We start from the raw sequence: 21,692 nt of genomic DNA on the forward strand, positions 1-21,692 counted from the left end.
GCGTCTCCTCATCTCCAATCAGCTAAAATAGAGGATGGAGTTGCATTGGATGGCAGAGCCAGCCATGAAGGATATATGCGTCATGCTATGTCCTATAGAGCCGCTGCCGAGCAGCTAATTTGGCCTGATGTAGAAGCTGACCGCTGTCACGCCCCGAAGTGACATCCTGAAGCACCGCATATGCATTGAGGGAGCTCGTATGGCATTCGAGAATACCATGGTGCATTGTCCGAAGTTGAAGCCAACCGATATGGCCACGGGACCTCCACCGCTCGACAGGGAGCATAGGCGCCCTCAACTATATTTTCCTAATGTTATGGACGGTGCTACGGTGATAGAAACCCAGTGCAAAAAGGATGTAATTATTTAATGAAGATAATATCTTGTATTTATGGTTAAACTTTTGTGCAATAGAATGTTTTTTCCTTACATGATATATTTTGCCTCGCTCTATTTAATTTTGATTCATGTGTGGTTGTTTTAACTTGATAGTTTTGAGTCATCGGCTTCAGCCCCGTGGTAGATGCCATCAGGGATATTTTTGGCTTTCGCACTATTACCATTAGCCAATGTCTTGGTGCTCAAAGGCGGTAGTGCGGAAGGAATCAAGGCAATCAGACTATGAGAAGTTTTATGAGATAAGGTACTGTTTATGGTTTATATTGATACTAGAAAAAGTGATTGGAAGTATCATTAATCAAACTTGTGCACTTTCTAGCATTCACACTTCATAAATTATTTCATTTATCATTTACCTACTCGAGGACGACCAGGAATTAAGCTTGGGGATGCTGATACGTCTCCAATGTATCTACAATTTATGAAGTATTCATGCCATGTTTACAATAATTTTATATGATGTTTGTATGAGTTAGAACTAACCTGGACTGACGTTGTTTCTAGGAGAACTACCGTAGTGTTGTTTTTTTGCAGAAATAAAAGTTCTCAGAATGGGCTTAAAATTTACGGAGAATATTTTTGGAAAATATAAAAAATACTGGAGCGAAGAGCTAGGCCAGGAAGTGGACGAGTAGGTCACAAGCCTGCCAGGCGTGGCCACCCCCCTCGTCGTGGCCATGTGGCTTGTGACCTCCTCGGGAACCTTCGTGACGTGATTCCAATGCTAAGTACTCCTATAAATACCAAAACCTCCAAAAAGAAACCTAGATCAGGAGTTTTGCTGCTGCAAGCCTCTGTAGCCACAAAAAACTAATCGGGAACCCGTTCTGGCACCTTGGCGGAGGGGAAACCATCACCGGAGGCCATCTTCATCATCTCGGCGGTCTACATGATGAGGAGGGAGTAGTTCACCCTCGGGGCTGAGGGTATGTACAAGTAGCTATGTGTTTGATCTCTCTCTCTCTCGTGTTCTTGAGATGGCACGATCTTGATGTACCGCGAGCTTTATTAATATAGATGAATCATATGGAGTTTTACCCTCTCTATCTTCTTGTGATGAATTGAGTTTTCCCTTTGAAGTTTTGTTATCATATTGAGTCTTTAAGTATTTGAGAACACTTGATGTATGTCTCGCGATGGGATATCCGTGGTGACAATGGGATGTTCTATTGATCCAGTTGATGTATGTTTTGGTGATCAACTTGCGGGTTCCGTAACCTTGGGAATCTATGCATAGGGGTTGGCACACGTTTTCGTCTTGACTCTCTGATAGAAACTTTGGGGCACTCTTTGAAATTCTTTGTGTTGGATTGAACATGCTGAATCTGAAATTGTGTGATGCATATCGTATAATCAAGCCCATGGGTACTTGTGGTGACATTGGAGTATTTGTGTGACATTAGGGTTTTGGTTGATGTGTGTCTTAATATTTTAGTACAAACTCTAGGGCTGTTCATGACACTTGTAGGGATAGCTCATAAGATTGATCGAAAAAGATAACTTTGAGGTGGTTTCGTGCCCTACACTAATTTCTTTGTTAGTTCTCCGCTCTTTGTGACTTTGGAGTGAACTCTTTGCCGCACGAGAGGTATTTAGATATGATTCAACTATGTAAGTATTGTTGAGAGAACTTGCACTAGTGAAAGTATGAACCCTAGGCCTTGTTTCTAAGCATTGCAATACCGTTTGTACTCACTTTTATCATTAGTTACCTTGCTGTTTTTATATTTTCAGCTTACAAAAACCTATATCTACCATCCATATTACACTTGTATCACCATCTCTTCGCCGAACTAGTGCACCTATACAATTTACCATTGTATTGGGTGTGTTGGGGACACAAGAAACTCTTTGTTATTTGATTGCAGGGTTGCTTGAGAGAGACCATCTTCATCCTACACCTCCCACGGATTGATAAACCTTAGGTCATCCACTTGAGGTAAACTTTCTATTTTCCTACCAAACTTTGCGCTTGGAGGCCCAACACGAGTCTACAAGAAGAAGGTTGTGCAGTAGACATCAAGCTCTTTTCTGGAGCGGTTGCTAGGGATGTGAGTGCTTGAAGGTATATCTTTAGATCTTGCAATTAAATCTTTTAGTTTCTTGTTTTTCACTAGTTTGGTTTTATAAAAGAAAACTACAAAAAAATTTAACTGTGGTTGCCTCATATGATTCATCTTTTCAATGTCTTTCGTGAAAATGATGGAAAGGAAAATTGTATTCAAGTGTTAGAAGAAGAAGTTATTAAAATATTTGGCACTAAATCTTTGAGTGATGAGCATGATATCAATATTGTTAGTATGAATTCTCTGAATATTCATGATGCTAATGATATGCAAAGCCACAAGCTTGGGATGCTATGCTTGATGAATATGATATTTTTAGTCCGCCAAGTTTTGATGAGCAAAACTATTATGATGATTGCATGCCTCCTACTTATGATGACTATTGTGATGATACTTATGTGATGAAAAGTGATGATTACTATTATGATACTTGTCATAATTATTAATATCCTTTTACTTATTATTACTCTTTTAATGTGGAACCAATTTGTAGTATTCAGTTCTTTTATGATACTCCCACTATTAGTCATGAGAAGAAATTTTCTTGTGTGGAGAGTAGTAAATTTTTATGCTTGTAGATAATGAAAATAATGCTTTATGTGCTGTTTATATTGTGAAATTCCTTCATGATGCTACTGAAAATTATTATGAGGGAGGAACATATGCTTGTAGGAATTGCAATAATATCAAGTTTCCTCTCTATGTGTTCAAAGTTTTGAAGTTATGCTTGTTTTGCCGTCTTATGCTAGTTGATTCTTGCTCCCATAAATTGTTTGCTCACAAAATCCCTATGCATAGGAAGTGGGTTAGACTTAAATGTGCTTGTCATGAGATTGATGATGCTCTTTTGCATGTTATAAATATTATTCCTATGTGAGCATCATTGAAATCATCATGCCTAGCTAAAAGGCTTTAAAGAAAAGCGCTTGTTGGGATACAACCCAACACTTTTACTTTCTGTTTTTTTGTTCACATGATGAATCTACTGTAGTAATCATGTTTTATGCCTTTTATTTCAATAAAGTGCCAAATAAAGCCTTTGGGATAGTGTGGATGATAGTTGACTTGATTCTGTGCAAAAACAGAAACATTTGCTCCCAATCCAGGAATTTTGTAAATTCACTGGAACATGCTTTTGATCTGAATTTTTGCACATGACTTATATACAAATTGCCTGGATTGTCCTAATTTTTTAGAATTTTAGAGACACGGAAGTATGGTTACACTACAGATCTGCACATACTGTTCTGTTTTTGACAGATTCTGTTTTGCATGCATAGTTTGCTTGTTTTAGTGTTCCTATAGCTTATATTCAGTGATAAAAATTATGGGTATAGTAGAATACAGTATTTACCATGTGGGAACAATTATGAATCTTGTCTTGACAGTACCTAAGTGAATGATCATTTTTTATTATACTAACCCATCTCACGAAGTTTTGTTAAGTTTTGTGTGATTGAAGTTTTCAAGTTTTGGGTGAGGCACCGATATGAGGATAATAAGGAGTGACAAGAACCTAATCTTGGGTATACCCAAGGCACCCCAAGGTAATATCCAAGGAAGACTCAAGAGCCTAAGCTTGGGGATGCCTCGGAAGGTATCCCCTCTTTCGTCTTCAACATTATTGGTATATTTTACTTGGAGCTATATTTTTATTCATCACATAATATGAGTTTTGCTTGGAGCATAATTTATTTTGTTTTTCTCTGTTAGATGTTATTTATAATCTTGTTTTTCTATAAAAAGTTCCAAGAATTGCCTTAGGATGCTTGCATTGCATGTTTTGATGTGTGTTGTGTATAAACAGAAAGTTTTGCTGTAGTGTTTGAATTTTCATATTTTACTGGAACGTGGAAAGTTTCTGAAACTTTTAAAAAAGTATTTTAATATAAATTTTATAGCATGGCCTAAATTTTAATATTTTTTTGAGTTACAGAAGTACACTGTTTTCATAAATTTCTACATACTGTTTTGTTTGGACAGATTGCAGTTATAGTTTTGTTATCTACTTATCCTATAGTTTCCATAGCCTATATTGATAGATATAAATTGTGTAAATGATAATAAACAGTAGATTATGTTTGCAATTATTATGCAACTTGTCTTGGCAGTACATAAATAGTTGTTTTATTATTATGTGCACTAACCTATCTCATGAGTTCTTTTCAAGTTTTGTGTGGATGAAGTTTTTGAGAATAGGTGAAACCGGGATACGAGAGGATTGAACAAGATACAAAAGCCCAAGATTGGGGATGCCCAAGGCACCCCAAGTAAATATATCAAGAAGTCTCAAGCATCTAAGCTTGGGGATGCTACGCATCCCAGCTCTCTTCATCAACAATTATCGGTTAGCCTATGTTGAGCCCAATTTTTTTTATTCGTTCACACGATTCGTCCTATTCTTGGAGTGCTATTTTTATTTTGCTTGATATTTAATTAAAATACTAAGATCTGAGAATCTTTATTGAGAGGGAGATAGAAAGTTCTCACATAGCTACTTGATTGTTTGACTACTCATTGATCTTCACTTATATGTTTTGGAGTAGTTTTGTCATTTACTCTCGTGCTTCACTTATATCGAGTAAATGGTTGAATGAGTTGAATATCATAAATCGCATATTATATATGTTTTATATTCTTATCCTATGGGGAGTAATTAATTCACATATAAGAAGTATATGTGGTAAAATTTATTGAAAGTTAGCAAACACCGCATTGGTCACTTGAACAATTCATGAAAGAATATTGAAGGAAGAGAGATTTCACATATAAATATACTATCTTGGAAATCATCTATGATTGTGAATACCCATTAATTATTTTCAAACTTGAGCAAATTAGTTGAAGTTGGACAAGGAAGACAACGTAATGAGTTATGCTTGGGTAAATTTGTATAGAAGTTATATTGTTATGGATCCTCCAACATGTGGTGCTTTCTTCCACCTCATACTAGCCAAAGCTTCCACACCAAGTAGAAATACTACTTGTGCATCCAAACACCCTTAAAACCAAAGTTCTTCCATATGAGTCAACTATACATACCTATATGCGGTATTTACCCGCCGTTCCAAGTAAATTTACATGTGCCAAACTCTAAACCTTCAAATAATATTATGTTTTATATTCTCGAATCACTCAATATAGTGACTAGGGGCTGTCAGTATCTTCCTTCCAAGGTGAGTTATTTTCACAATATGTGTTGATTCACTATCATTCACGAGAAAGTGGCTGGTATTCGGGATGCCCAGTCCCATGCTAAAAAAATCAAATCAAAATATAATGAACCGAAACTCCCCGAGGATTGTTGTTTGTATGGACGGTACCCGTGGATTCGGCTCGCCGTGGAGTGTGATTGATTGGTGGAGGGGGAGTAAAAACTATACCATTCTGCTTGGGAACCGCCTATAATGTATCTAGCATGGAATATATCAATATCTCTCCGTTGTTATGTTGACAATGAAAGCATACCGCTCAAAATTATTATTCGTCTCTGTTTTAAAAGCTTGAGCTCTGGCACCTTGATACGTCCATTTTGCATCATGCTTTCATGTTGATATTTATCTCTTTACGGGCTGTTATTACACTTCACGGTACAATACTTATACCTTTTCTCTCTTATTTTGCAAGGTTTACATGAAGAGGGAGAATGCCGGTAGCTGGAATTCTGGCCTGAAAAAGGAGCAAGTTTGAGATACCTATTCTGCACAACTCCAAAAGCCGTGAAAATCAACGAGGATTTTTTTTGGAATTTATAAAAAATACTGGGCCGAAGAAGTACCATAGGGGCGCCAGCAGGAGGCCACAAGCCTGCTAGGCGTGGCCTCCCCTGGTCGCGACTAGGGGGCTTGTGGGCTCCCACTTGGCCCTGTGGCTCCCCCCTTTTGCTACAAGAAGGGTTTCGTTCCAGAAAAAAATCAGGAGGAGTCTTTTCGGAGGATGTGTTGTATGTTTTTTTTCCTCTAGTGGTGTTATGTGAACGTCGACTACATAAAACTTCACCATTATTTGGGCCTAGAGGAAGCCATTGGGAAGTAGTAAGTAGATGATGGGTTGCTAGAGTGACAGAAGCTTAAACCCTAGTTTATGCGTTGCTTCGCAAGGGGCTGATTTGGATCCACTAGTTTAATGCTATGGTTAGACTTTGTCTTAATTCTTCTTTTGTAGTTGCAGATGCTTGTGAGAGGGGTTAATCATAAGTGGGATGCTTGTCCAAGTAAGGGCAGTACCCAAGCGGCGGCCTACCCACATATCAAACTATCAAAGTAGCGAACGCGAATCATATGAACATGATGAAAACTAGCTTGACAGAAATTCCCATGTGTCCTCAGGAGCGTTTTACCTCCTATAAGAGTTTGTCCAGGATTCTCCCTTGCTACAAAATGGATTGGGCCAGTTTGCTGCACCGTTGTTACTTTTGTTACTTGCTAATTGCTACAAATCATCTCACCACACAACTACTTGTTACCGATAATTTCAGTGCTTGCAGATATTACCTTGCTGAAAACCACTTGTCAGATCCTTCTGCTCCTCGTTGGGTTCGACACTCTTACTTATCGAAAGGACTATGATAGATCCCCTATACTTGTGGGTCATCAAGTCTCTTTTCTGGCACCGTTGCCGGGGAGTGAAGCGCCTTTGGTAAGTGGAATTTGGTAAGGAAACATTTATATAGTATGCTGAAATTTATTGTCACTTGTCACTATGGAAACTAATCCTTTGAGGGGCTTGTTCGGGGTATCTTCACTTCGAACGGAAGCACAAAGATTTTCTCCTCAACCTGCTGCACCTACTGAAAATATTTTCTATGAATTTACTTCGGGTATGCTTGAGAAACTGTTAGCTAATCCTTTTAAAGGAGATGGAACATCACATCCCGACTTGCATCTAATCTATGTAGATGAAGTTTGTGGTTTATTTAAGCTTGCAGGTTTTCCCGAGGATGAGGTCAAGAAGAAGGTCTTTCCCTTATCTTTGAGGGATAAGGCGTTGACATGGTATAGGCTATGTGATGATACTGGATCATGGAACTACAATCGGTTGACATTGGAATTTAATCAAAAGTTTTATCCTATGCATCTAGTACATCGTGATCAGAATTATATTTATAATTTTTGGCCCCGTGATGCCCCAACCATGAGCTCTCGAGAGAAATTATCATTCAGAACTTCTATGCTCGACTTTCTCATGATGATTGCACCATGCTTGACACTTCTTGTACCGGTTCTTTTATGAAGAGAGACATTGACTTCAAATGGAATTTATTGGGAAGAATTAAACGCAACTCTGAAGATTTGGAGCTGGATGAAGGTAAGGAGTCAGGTATGAATTTCAAGTTTGATTGCGTTAAATCCTTTGTTGAATCAAATACTTTTTGTGATTTTAACGCTAAGTATGGACTTGACTCTGAGATAGTAGCTTCATTGTGTGAATCATTTGCTTCTCATATTGGTCTCCTCAAAGAGAAGTGGTTTAAATATCATCGTCCCTTAGAAGTCAATGTAGTTAAACCCAATCCAGTTGAAGAGAAAGTCATTGCCTATAATGATCCTATTGTTCCCAGTGCTTACATTGAGAAACCACCTTTCCCTGTTAGGATAAAGGGTCATTCTATAGCTTCAAATGTGATACGTAGGGGCTACATTAGAACACCTACACCCCCTGAGAAAATTAGAGTTGAACCTAGCATTGCTATTATCAAAGATATCCTGTCTGACAATGTTGATGGCCATGATATTCACTTCCGTGAAGATGCTACTAGAATTGCTAAACCACACGCTAGAGACAAACATAGGCCTGTTGTTGGCACGCCTGTTGTTTCTGTTAAGATAGGAGATCATTTAAATCATGGTTTATGTGACGTGGGTGCTAGTGTTAGTGCAATACCTCAATCCTTATATGATGAAATTAAAGACGAGATTGCACCTGTCGAGATAGAACCCATTGATGTCACTATTCAGCTTGCCAATAGAGATATTATCTGCCCCGTGGGAATTGTTAGGGATGTTGAAGTCTTGTGTAGTAAAACGAAGTATCCTGCTGATTTCCTCGTTCTTGCAACCACACAAGATAGCTTTTGTCCCATCATATTTGGTAGAACTATTCTCAATACTGTCAATGCTCATATTGACTGTGAGAAGCAAACTGTCACTGTTAGCTTTGAAGGTGTGTCACACGAGTTCAATTTCTCCAAGTTTGGTAGACAACCTCATGAAAAAGAGTTGCCTAGTAAGGATGAAACTATTGCCTTAGCTTATATTGCCGTGCCTCCTACTTGTCCCTTAGAGCAATACTTGCTTGAGCATCAAAATGATATGCATATGGATGAAAGGGATGAGATAGATAGAGTTGTCTTAGAACAATATCCTGTCCTTAAGAATAACTTGCCCGTTGAACTGCTTGGAGATCCACCCCCACCAAAGGGTGATCCTGTGTTCGAGCTTAAATAGTTGCTGATACTCTTAAGTATGCTTATATTGATGAAAAAGAGATATATCCTGTTATTATTAGTGCTAGCCTCTTAGAGCATGAAGAAAAGAAATTACTAAAAACTCTGAGGAAGCACCGTGCTGCTATTGGATATACTCTTGATGATCTTAAAGGCATTAGTCCCACTCTATGCCAGCACAAGATTAAAACCGATCCTGATTCCAAACCAGTTGTTGATCATCAACGGAGATTAAATCCTAAGATGAAAGAGGTAGTAAGAAAAGAAATACTAAAGCTCCTGGAAGGAGGTATTATCTATCCTGTTCCTCATAGTGATTGGGTGAGTCCGGTGCATTGCGTCCCTAAGAAGGGAGGCATTACCATTGTCCCTAATGATAAGGATGAATTGATCCCACACAGGATTATTACTGGCTATAGGATGTTGATCGATTTTAGGATATTGAATAAAGCCACTAGGAAACATCATTACCCTTTGCCTTTTATCGACCAAATGCTAGAAAGACTGTCTAAACACACACACACTTCTGCTTTCTAGATGGTTATTCTGGTTTCTCCCAAATACTAGTTGCACAATCTGATCAGGAGAAAACCACTTTCACCTGACCTTTCGGTACCTTTGCTTACAGACGTATGCCTTTTGGCTTATGTAATGCACCTGCTACCTTTCAAAGATGTATGATGGCTATATTCTCTGATTTTTGTGAAAAGATTTTTGAGGTTTTCATGGATGACTTCTTCGTTTATGGGTCTTCTTTTGATGATTGCCTCAACAACCTTGATCGGGTCTTGCAGAGATGTAAAGACACCAATCTTGTCTTGAATTGGGAGAAGTGCCACTTTATGGTTAATGAAGGCATCGTCTTAGGACATAAATTTTTTGAAAGAGGTATTGAAGTCGATAAGGCTAAGGTTGATGCAATCGAGAAAATGCCATGCCCCACAGATATCAAAGGTATAAGAAGTTTCCTTGGTCATGCTGGTTTCTATAGAAGGTTTATTAAAGACTTCTCTATGATTTCTAGGCCTCTTACCCATCTCTTGCAAAAGGATATTCCTTTTGTTTTTGACGATGAATGTGAGGAAGCCTTCGAGATACTTAAGAAGGCCTTGATAACTGCACCTATTGTTCAACCACCTGATTGGAACTTACCTTTTGAAATCATGTGTGATGCTAGACATTATACTGTAGGTGCTGTACTAGGGCAAAGAGTTGATAAGAAGTTGAATGTTATTCACTATGCTAGTAAAACTCTAGACAGTGCCCAAAGAAACTATGCTACTACTGAAAAGGAATTTTTAGCAGTCGTGTTTGCATGTGAAAAGTTTAGATCTTACATAGTTGATTCCAAAGTCACTATTCACACTGATCATGCTGCTATTAAGTACCTCATGGAGAAGAAAGATGCTAAACCTAGACTTATCAGATGGGTTCTCTTGCTACAAGAATTTGGTTTGCATGTCGTCGATAGGAAGGGTGCTGAGAACCCAGTAGCAGATAACTTATCTAGGATGGAGAATGTTCTTGATGACCCACAACCTATTGATGATAGCTTTCCTGATGAGCAATTGAATGTCATCAATGCTTCACGTAGTGCATCGTGGTATGCTGATTATGCAAATTATATCGTTGCCAAATATATACCACCTAGTTTCACATACCAGCAAAAGAAGAAATTCTTCTTTGATTTAAGACATTACTTCTGGGATGATCCTCACCTTTATAAGGAAGGAGTAGATGGTGTTATTAGACGTTGTGTACCTGAACATGAACAGGGACAGATCCTACAGAAGTGTCACTCCAAGGCCTACGGAGGACACCATGCGGGAGATAGAACTGCACACAAGGTATTGCAATTAGGTTTCTATTGGACAACTCTCTTCAAGGATGCACGTAAGTTTGTCTTGTCTTGTGACAAATGTCAAAGAATAGGTAATATCAATAAATGTCAGGAAATGCCTATGAACTATTCACTTGTCATCGAACCATTTGATGTTTGGGGCTTTGATTATATGGGACCTTTTCCAAAATCCAACGGGTATACTCATATCCTAGTTGCTGTTGATTACGTCACTAAGTGGGTAGAAGCTATCCCAACCAGTAGTGTTGATCACAACACTTCTATCAGGATGCTTAAAGAAGTTATTTTCCCTAGATTTGGAGTCCCTAGATATCTAATGACCGACGGTGGTTCACATTTCATTCATGGTGCTTTCCGTAAAACGCTTGCTAAGTACGATGTCAACCATATAATTGCGTCCCCCTATCACCCTCAGTCCAGTGGTCAAGTAGAGCTAAGCAATAGAGAGATTAAACTAATTCTGCAAAAGACTGTCAACAGGTCTAGAAAGAATTGGTCTAAGAAGCTCGATGATGCACTGTGGGCTTATATAACTACCTATAAGAATCCCATGGGCATGTCTCCGTACAAAATGGTGTACGGTAAAGAATTTCATTTACCTCTTGAGGTAGAGCATAAAGCTTATTGGGCAATCAGAGAGCTCAAATTTGATTTCAAACTTGCTAGTGAGAAGAGGTTATTTGACATTAGCTTGCTTGATGAATGGTGAGCTCAGGCATATGAGAATGCCAAGTTGTTCAAAGAAAAGGTTAAGTGGTGGCATGATAAAAGGATACAAAAGCGTGAGTTCAATTTAGGTGATTATGTCTTGCTATATAATTCTCGTTTAAGATTTTTTGCAGGCAAGCTTCTCTCTAAATGGGAAGGTCCCTATATTGTTGAGGAAGTATATCATTCCGGTGCTATAGAGATCAACAACATGGAAGGTAATTTTCCGAGAGTGGTAAATGGGCCTAAAATCAAGCATTATATCTTAGGTACTCCCATAAATGTTGAAAGCAATATTATTAATACCATAACTCCGCAGGAGTACCTAAGGGATAATTATCAGCCTGTTTCAGACTCCGAAAACAAAGAGGTATGTGATTCGGTAAGTAAACAGACTCCAAAACTTTTCCACTAGGATTTTTCCTCCGTTCTGGAATTTTTGAAAAATTAGAAAATTTTGAAGTAGTCCGGAAAGTGCACGAGGAGGCGACAAGCCTGCCAGGCGTGGGCCACCCCCCTAATCGCGCCTAGGGGCTTGTGGCCACCTCGTGTGCCTACCGGACTCCGTTTTCTTGCGGAGTACTCCTTCTGGTCTGGAAAAAATAATTATATATTCTCCCGTAAGGTCTGACCCTTGTATCACGCGAATTTCCTCTGTTTTCGTTTCGAGCCTGTTTTCTGCCGCAGATTTAGAGCAAGTTGTCGTCTCAGGAATCTGTGGGGGTGAACAATCTCCCTCAAGTCTATGGAGAAGTAAATGCTGATCTGAAAAGAATGGAGGTCATGGAGGCCAAGGAAAGGCTACCTAAAGAAACCAAGGGCAAAACTAAGGAGGATAATCAGGCGTGGGATGAAGGGCAATCTGTGTTCAACAAGGAAGAAGTTGAAGAAGTGGATTTCCTTCAACCCTACCTCCACCTACTGTCTCCATCCTTGATTTAACTCTTGACGTTTTGTGAAACAACTCGTGCTCGCCATACTTATCTCACTCGTGAAGTTGTTTTGCTGGAGAAACATATCACAGAGCTCCAAGGTATAAATCAAAGATTGATGGCCCTCTTGGAATCAAAGGTTGCAACAACTCCACCACCATCACCTCCAAAGGAAGACAACTAAGCATGGGTTTGGGCAATTCCCTTGGCTTGTGCCAAGCTCGGGGGAGTTGCCCCTGTATCGTATCACCATCACATCTTTTGCCTTTACCTTTGTTTTAGTTCGTTCCTCTTTGGTTTTATCTTTCTCTAGTAGATTAAATGTCTTAGTGTTTTAGGCTTGAGTTTTGCTTTGTGTCACCCCCGATGTATTCGAGCTCGTGAGCCATATAATAAAGAGTGTCTTAGTTAAGGGCCTTGTCCCATGCCATGATCAAGAGAATGAGAAAAGAACAAAAGCATGAAAGATCATGTAATGATCTTATGGGAAGTGATGGCTTCACATATAAAAAGAATGTTGATTGAAACTTGTTGAGGGTAGACAAACGTAGACCTTGGTCATTATTGCAATTAATAGGAAGTGATAAAGAAGGAGAGGTTCACATATAAATGTATCATCCTTGACACCATCTATGATTGTGAACACTCACTACACTATTACATGCTTAGAAGTAGATGTTGGACAAGGAAGACAACATAATGAATTGTGTATGCTTGGCTCCGAACAATGTTATATGACTAGAGATCCCTTAGCATGTGACGATTGCTTCCACCTCATATTAGCCAAACCTCCCGCACCAAGTGGAGATACTACTTGTGCATCCATAAACCTTCAACCTAGTTTTACCATGAGAGTCCACCATACCTACCTATGGATTGAATAATATCCCTCAAGTAAGTTGTCATCGGTGCAAGCAATAAAAATTGCTCCCTAATATGTATGATCTATTAGTGTGTGGAAAATAAGCTTTGTAAGGACCTGTGATGAGGAAGACATAAAAGCGACAGACTGCATAATAAAGTTCTTTATCACAGGAGGCAATATAAAGTGATGTTCCTCCACACTAAGAGGACGCACATCCAAAGCTCAAAAGCGCATGACAACCTCTGCTTCCCTCTGTGAAGGGCCTATCTTGTATCTTTACTTTTTTCCCTTGAAAGAGTCATGGTGATCTTCACCAATTCCTTATTTCGCCTTTATCTTGGCTAACGTCATATGCTTGGGAAAGATCTATATTCATATGTCAACTTGGAAGTAAGTATTCACGAATTATTATTGTTGACATTACCCTTGAGGTAAATGGTTGGGAGGAAAAACTATAAGCCCCTATCTTTCTCGGTGTCCAGTTGAAACTTTGATCTCATCAGTACCACGTGAGTTGTAGCAATTGTAGAGAACGGAAAGATAATTGAGTATGTGGATTTGCTTTACAAGCTCTTATATGACTCTTTCCGATGTTGTGATAAATTGCAATTGCTTCAATGACTAAAGGCTATCGGTTGTTAATTCTCGGTAAGGTTCTTGATCCATGCTTTACTTTGTGAAGGAATTCTCACTTTAGCATAAGAGATGATATGATGGTATTGTTGTTCTGACAATGATCATGATGCCTGCAGGTTCGTATCTCGTTTTGTCGACACCTCTCTCTCTCTAAACATGTGGGCATATTTATTGATCTCGGCTTTCGCTTGAGGACAAGCGAGGTCTAAGCTTGGGGGAGTTGATACGTCCATTTTGCATCATGCTTTCATGTTGATATTTATCGCTTTATGGGCTGTTATTACACTTCATGGTACAATACTTATACCTTTTCTCTCTTATTTTGAAATGTTTACATGAAGAGGGAGAATGCCGGCAGCTGGAATTCTGGCCTGAAAAAGGAGCAAGTTTGAAATACCTATTCTGCGATCCTCCAAAAGCCGTGAAAATCAACGAGGATTTTTTTGGGATTTAAAAAAAATACTGGGCCGAAGAAGTACCAGAGGGGGCACCAGCAGGAGGCCACAAGCCTGCTAGGCGTGACCTCCCCCCTGGCCGCGCCTAGGGGGCTTGTGGGCTCCCACTTGGCCCTCTGGCTCCCCCCTTTTGCTACAAGGGTTTCGTTCCAGAAAAAAACAGGAGGAGGCTTTTCGGAGGATTCGCCGCCGCCACGAGGCGGAACTTGAGCAGAACCAATCTAGAGCTCCGGCAGGACGATCCTACCGGGGAAACTTCCCTCCCGGAGGGGGAAATCGTCACCATCGTCATCACCAACACTCCTCTCATCGGAGGGGACTCATCACCATCAACATCTTCATCAGCACCATCTCATCTCCAAACCCTAGTTCATCTCTTGTAACCAGTCTCCGTGTCGTGACTCCAATTGGTACTTGTATGGTTGCTAGTAGTGTTAATTACTCTTTGTAGTTGATGCTAGTTGGATTACTTGGTGGAAGATTATATGTTCAGATATTTGATGCTACTCATTACCTCTCTGGTCATGAATATGATTATGCTTTGTGAGTAGTTACTTTTGTTCCTCAGGACATGGGATAAGTTTTGCTATAAGTAGTCATGTGAATTTGGTATTCGTTCGATAATTTGATGTGTTGTATGTTGTTTTTCCTCTAGTGGTGTTATGTGAACGTCGACTACATAACACTTCACCATTATTTGGGCCTAGAGGAAGCCATTGGGAAGTAGTAAGTAGATGATGGGTTGCTAGAGTAACAGAAGCTTAAACCCTAGTTTATGTGTTGCTTCGTAAGGGGCTGATTTGGATCCACTAGTTTAATGCTATGGTTAGACTTTGTCTTAATTCTTCTTTCGTAGTTGTAGATGCTTGCGAGAGGGGTTAATCATAAGTGGGATGCTTGTCCAAGTAAGGGCAGTATCCAAGAGTTTGTCCAGGCTTGTCCCTTGCTAAAAAAGGGATTGGGCCACTTTCCTGCACTGTTGTTACTTTTGTTACTTGCTACTTGCTACGAATTATCTCACCACACAACTACTTGTTACCGATAATTTCAGTGCTTGCCGATATTACCTTGCTGAAGACCACTTGTCAGATCCTTCTGCTCCTCGTTGGGTTCGACACTCTTACTTATCGAAAGGACTATGATAGATCCCCTATACTTGTGGGTCATCACACCTCTGCAAATCAATGCTTCCATATGCGAAGGGCCTATCTTTTACTTTCTACTACTTACCTTTATACAAGAGTCATGGTGATCTTAACCACTTCCTATATTTTGCCTTTTTCTCTTGGCAAGCATCATTTGGTGGGGAAAGATCCAACATATATGGACATTCAAATTTTGGAAATATTCCCTAGAGGCAACAATAAATTAGTTATTATTATATTTCCTTGTTCATAATAATCGTTTATTATCCATGCTAGAATTGTATTGATTGGAAACTCAAAATACATGTGTGGATACATAGACAACACACTGTCCCTAGTGAGCCTCTAGTTGACTAGTTCGTTAATCAAAGATCGTCAAGGTTTCCTGTCCATAGGCAAGTGTTGTCACTTGATAACGGGATCACATCATTAGGAGAATCATGTGATGGACAAGACCCAAATTATAAACGTAGCATGTGATCTTGTCATTTTGTTGCTATTGTTTTCTGCGTGTCAAGTATTCATTCCTATGACCATGAGATCATGTAACTCACTGACACCGGAGGAATACCTTGTGTGTATCAAACGTCACAATGTTACTGGGTGACTATAAAGGTGCTCTACAGGTATCTCCAAAGGTGTCCGTTTAGTTAGCATGGATCAAGACTAGGATTTTTTACTCCGTGTGACGGAGAGGTATCTCGGGGCCCACTCGGTAATACAACATCACATACAAGCCTTGCAAGCAATGTGACTCAAGTATAAGTCACGGGATCTTGTATTACGGAACGAGTAAAGAGACTTGCCGGTAACGAGATTGAAATAGGTATAGGGATACTGACGATCAAATCTCGGGCAAGTAACATGCCAAAGGACAAACGGAATGATATACGAGATTATATGAATCCTTGGCATAGAGGTTCGACCGATAAGATCTTCGTATAATATGTCGGATCCAATATGGGCATCCAGGTCCCGCTATTGGATATTGACCGAGGAGTGTCTCGGGTCATGTCTACATAGTTCTCGAACCCGCAGGGTCTGCACACTTAAGGTTCGATGATGTTTTAGTATAGTTGAGTTATATGTGTTGGTGACCGAAGGTTGTTCGGAGTCCCGGATGAGATCACGAACGTCATGAGGGTTTCCGGAATGGTCCGGAAATGAAGATTGATACATAGGATGGTTTCATTTGGTCACTGGAAAGATTTCGGGCATTACTGGCAGTGTACTGGGAGTGACGAATGGGTTCCGGGTATTCACCGGGAGGGGCCCACCCACCCGGGAGTGAGCCCAGTAACCCTAGGGTGGCGCACCAGCCCTAGGGGGCTGGTGAGGCCAGCCCAATAGGGCTATGGCGCCACAATATAAAAATACCAAAGTAAAAAAGAAAAACAAGGAAAGAGGGAGGTGGGAAGGAAGGAGTGGACTCCTTCCCCCAAACCGAACTGGGGTGGGAGTCCACCTCCTCCTGCTTGGTCGGCGCCCTTGGGGTTCCCTTGAGCCCCAAGGCTAGCCCCTCCCCTCCTCCTATATATATTTGTGGTTTTAGGGCTTTTGAGACACAACTTTTTCCACGTGCAACTCAAACCTATACCACGTAGTTCTACCTCTAGATCGGATTTCTGCGGAGCTCGGGCGAAGCCCTGTAGGAATAGATCATCACCATCACCGGCGAGTCGTCACTCTACCAGAGAACTCATCTACTTCTTCGTCTCTCTTGCTGGATCAAGAAGGCCGATATCGTCATCGAGTTGTACGTGTGCTGAACGCGGAGGTGTCGTCCGTTCGGCGCTAGATCGGAACGGATCGTCGGACGGATCATGGGACGACGGTGATTTGAATCACGAAGTTGTGCCACTACATCAACCACGTTTCTTAACGCTTCCCGCTTAGCGATCTACAAAGGTATGTGGATATAATCTCCTCTCATAGATGAACATCACCATGATAGGTCTTCGTGTGCGTAGGAATTTTTTTGTTTCCCATGCAACGTTCCCCAACATCAAATATATTTGATCATGAATTATTATTGTTGACAATTATCTCTATGATACATAAGTTGGGAGGCGAAACTTTAAGCCCCTATCATTCTCTGTGTTCGATGCATGCCATTTGCTCTAAAAATATACTTTGAATGTTAGCAATCATGGAAGACTATATGATAGTTGAGTATGTGGAATTTGCTAAATCAAAATCTCTTACATATAGCCTTTTAGAAAATAAGATGAATTGCAATTGTTTGGTGACTGATAGCATAGTTTGTTAGTTTTCAAGAAACTTTATAGTCTATACTTTAACATGTGAATAGCTTGTTACTTGATCATGAGAAGTTTTATGAGATGAGCTTCTGTTTATGGTTTATATTGATAATAGAAAAAGTGATTGGAAGTATCATTAATCAACCATGTGCACTTGCTAACATTCACACTTCAAAAATTATTTCATTTATCATTTACCTACTCGAGGACGACCAGGAGTTAACCTTGGGGATGCTGATATGTCTCCAACGTATCTATAATTTATGAAGTATTCATGCCATGTTTACAATAATTTTATATTATTTTGGTATGTTTGATTAGAACTAACACGGACTGACGTTGTTTTCAGCTGAACTACCGTGGTGGTGTTTTTGTGGAGAAATAAAAGTTCTCGGAATGGGCTGAAAATTTATGGAGAATATTTTTGGAAAATATAAAAAATATTGGAGTGAAGAACTGGGCCAGGAAGTGGACGAGGAGGTAAGAAGCCTGCCACGCGCAGCCACCCTCTAGTCGCGGCCCTGTGGCTTGTGACCTCCTCGAGAACCTTCGTGACGTGATTCCAATGCTAAGTACTCCTATAAATACCCAAACCTCCGAAAAGAAACCTAGATCAGGAGTTCCGCCTCCGTAAGCCTCTGTAGCCAAGAAAAACCAACCGGGAGACTGTTCTGGCACCCTGCCGGAGGGGGAAACCATCACCGGAGGCCATCTTCACCATCCCGGCGGTCTCCATGACGAGGAGGGAGTAGTTCACCCTCGGGGATGAGGGTATATACCAGTAGCTATGTGTTTGATCTCTCTCTCTCTATTGTGTTCTTGAGATGGCACGATCTTGATGTATCGCGAGCTTTATTAATATAGATGAATCATATGGATTTTTACCCTCTCTATCTTCTTGTGATGAATTGAGTTCTCCCTTTGAAGTTTTCTTGTAGGATTGAATCTTTAGGATTTGAGAACACTTGATGTATTTCTTGCAATGGGATATCCGTGGTGACAATGGGATGTTCTATTGATCCACTTGATGTATGTTTTGGTGATCAACTTGCGGTTGTGTGACCTTGGGAATCTATGCATAGGGGTTGGCATACGTTTTCATTTTGACTCTCCGGTAGAAACTTTGGGGACTCTTTGAAGGTCTTTGTGTTGGATTGAACATGATGAATCTGAAATTATGTCATGCATATCGTATAATCAAGCCCATGGGTACTTGTGGTGACATTGGAGTATCTAGGTGACATTTGGGTTTTGGTTGATGTGTGTCTTAAGGTGTTATTTTAGTACGAACTCTAGGGCTGTTCGTGACACTTATAGGGATAGCTCATAAGATTGATGAGAAAAGATAACTTTGAGGTGGTTTAGTACCCTACAATAATTTCTTCGTTTGTTCTCCGCTATGTGTGAGTTTGGAATGAACTCTTTGTCGCACGAGAGGTATTTACATATGATTGAACTATGTTAGTATTGTTGAGAGAACTTGCACTAATGAAAGTATGAACCCTAGGCCTTATTTCTAAGCATTTTAATACTGTTTGTGCTCACTTTTATCATTAGTTACCTTGCTGTTTTTTTATTTTTCAGATTACAAAAACCTATATCTGTCATCCATATTACACTTGTATCACCATCTCTTCGCCGAACTAGTGCACCTATACAATTTACCATTGTATTGGGTGTGTTGGGGACACAAGAGACTCTTTGTTATTTGATTGTAGGGTTGCTTGAGAGAAACCATATTCATCCTATGCCCCCCACGAATTGATAAGCCTTAGGTCATCCACTTGAGGGAAACTTTCTATTTCCCTATAAAACTCTGCGCTTGGAGGCCCAACACAAGTCTACAAGAAGAAGGTTGTGTAGTAGACATCAACGGATAGTAAGGCCCTGATGTGGGGAGCATATCCCTATTTGTTTTGAGCATGGGAGGAATCCGGGAACAGTTGTGGGACCCGGGCTCGCTTATTCACCCTTTTTTCTTGACGACAAACTAGGGCTTAGGAGTTGCATTACCTGTCTGGACTTCAGGTGCCAAAGCCGTTGTATGTTCCTCGGTTCAAAGAGATTGCTTAGTGTTACCATTGATAGTGATAACACCCTTGGGTCCTGGTATCATAAGCTTTAAGTATGCATAATGGGGAACAACATTAAAGTGAGCGAACGTTGTATGACCGAGGAGTGCATTATAGCCGCCACGAAAAGGGACAACGTCGAAGGTCAAGTCCTTGTTGCAGAAGTTATCGGGCGAGCCGAATACAACTTCCAGAGTTATGGTGCCCGAGCAACGAGCCTCGATGTCGAGGATTATTCCTTTAAAGGTGGTGTTACTGGGTTTGATCCTTGATGGATCGATACCCATTTCCCTCACCGTATCTACGTAAATCAGATTGAAGCTACTACCTTCGTCCATGAGGACCCTAGTGAGGTGGTCCACATCAATAATGGGGTCAAGTACCAAGGCCGCCGAACCCCCGTGCCAAATACTAGTCGGGTGGTCGTGTGATCAAAGGTGATCGGGCATGCCGGTCATGGCTATACTTTGGTGCCATGGGTTCAATGGCATAGACATCCCGAAGCACGCACTTCCTCTCCTTCTTTGGTATGTGTGTGACATAAATCATGTTCACAGTTATGACCTCAGGAGGGAATTGCTTCTAGCCTCCATTGTTCGGCATGCGTGGTTCCTCATCGTCCTTGCTATGGGGAGTCTTGCCCTGGTCCTCGGTTGTCGGTTTGCTCGCCTATTTGATCACCCAACACTTACAGTTGGTGTGAGTAGCAGGCTTGTTAGGGGTGCCGTGGATTTGGCAGGGCTTTTCTAGTATTTTGTCCAGTGTGGTTGGTCCATCCCGATTCCCGTCGAGTGTTTCTTCCGCAGTCCAGACCTTGAGTTGTTGAATCTGATAATGAGTACCGTGTCTTCGGCTCCACCACCATTATGTCGACGTTTGCTCTTGTTGCGCCGGGTCTTCCCGTTATCATCCCGAACTTCAGAAGTTTCAGGGTTTCTGGGAGGGTTGTTTTGACAAGAAAGCCAACTATCCTCACATCCACAAAAGTGGGTCATAAGCGAGGTAAGGGCCACCGTTGTTCTTGGCCTATCCTGCCGAGCGTCCGGGGTAGCCATTCATCCCGGGTATTGTTTATGAAGGAGGATAGTGCATCGGTGTCCGAACATACGATGTTTTGATATTTCTTGGTCAGGAATCGTTTCCGATTTTTTTGAGATGACTCACTAGCTTGTTGTATAATGTGGCTCAAGTCATCGGAACCCGACGGCCGAACATAGGTGCCTTGAAAGTTAGCTCGAAAAGCATCTTTGATCCCTTCCCAACTCCAAATGGAGTTTTTGGGGAGGCTGTTTAGTCAATGCCAGGTTGGTCCCTTGAGCTTCAATGGTAAATATTTTTTGGCACGGAGGTCATCGCCTCGGGCCATATGAGTGTGAAGAAGAAAGTCTTCGATCCACACGACCACGTTTGTGGTCCTTTCATATTGTTCTATATTTACAGTATTAAACCCTTCAGGGAACTAGTATTGCATCACCTCATCTGTAAAACATATTGGTTGAGCGGTGCCCCTGACCCGAGCTATGTCATGCTGGAGGTTGAATGAAGTCCTGGCCTAAGGTGGTTTCTGAACTCTATCATTCTGATCGATCCGAGCTTGGTACTTGTCCAATCTAGCGGGAGTGCGTCCTATGGACCCATAGATGGATCTTGTCTACCTTACTTTAGGATTTGTATCGCAGGTCAGATGGGTCTCTGGGCTATGCTTGCCCTTTCCTTCTTCTCCGAAGATGTTTGGGTTGTTCACCGGCTACTCCAGCCGTCCTATCCCATCCTCGAGGGGGTGGTCTGGCTAGTTGCCTTGAGTGTGTTTGGAGAGTGCGGGCTCAAAGGCCTCGTCTTCGAACTCT

The sequence above is a fragment of the Hordeum vulgare genome, chromosome 1H (assembly GCF_904849725.1).
Source record: "Hordeum vulgare subsp. vulgare chromosome 1H, MorexV3_pseudomolecules_assembly, whole genome shotgun sequence".
Taxonomy (NCBI): domain Eukaryota; kingdom Viridiplantae; phylum Streptophyta; class Magnoliopsida; order Poales; family Poaceae; genus Hordeum; species Hordeum vulgare.